The sequence below is a fragment of the Buceros rhinoceros genome, unplaced genomic scaffold (assembly GCF_000710305.1).
Source record: "Buceros rhinoceros silvestris isolate BGI_N320 unplaced genomic scaffold, ASM71030v1 scaffold23385, whole genome shotgun sequence".
Classification (NCBI taxonomy): Eukaryota; Metazoa; Chordata; class Aves; order Bucerotiformes; family Bucerotidae; genus Buceros; species Buceros rhinoceros.
Window position 1 is genome coordinate 40,845 of NW_010414917.1, and position 387 is coordinate 41,231.

At 63.0% G+C, this 387-nt stretch overlaps 1 protein-coding gene across 1 annotated transcript in view; it reads left to right on the forward strand.

The window, feature by feature from the left end:
* Nucleotides 1-387, forward strand: part of HRAS (Harvey rat sarcoma viral oncogene homolog) — a 20,941-nt gene that overhangs the window by 20,022 nt on the left and 532 nt on the right. The window lies entirely within an intron of this gene.

The following is a 387-nucleotide window of genomic DNA, read 5'->3' on the forward strand; positions in this document are numbered from 1 at the left end:
GAAAGAGGGGCAGGGGAGGGAGGGAGTCCCTTGGAAACGCTCTCTCTGTAAGTGAGGGTGCCTTGTGGGCTGCCCACGTCTTTTTCTGGCGAGGCAGAACCTGGAAACCAGATGTCCCAGCTTATTCTAGCTGCAGCGGCCAAGAGCAGAGTGGGGTGGAGGGGGACCATCAGGGCACGCAAGGAGAAGCGAGGCAAGAACACGCTGGGCTTTGGGGAGGAGGAGGGTGCGCGTGTGGCCAGGGAGCTGGGGAATTGAGGCTGGATTGCCCTGGACTCACTGTGTGGTTCCCACCGTGCCTGGAGGAGGAAGAAAGCTCTCACCAAACAGTGCCCCTTCCCACGAGGAGGTCTGGGCAGAGGCAGGAGGGCTGGGGGGGGGGCCGGG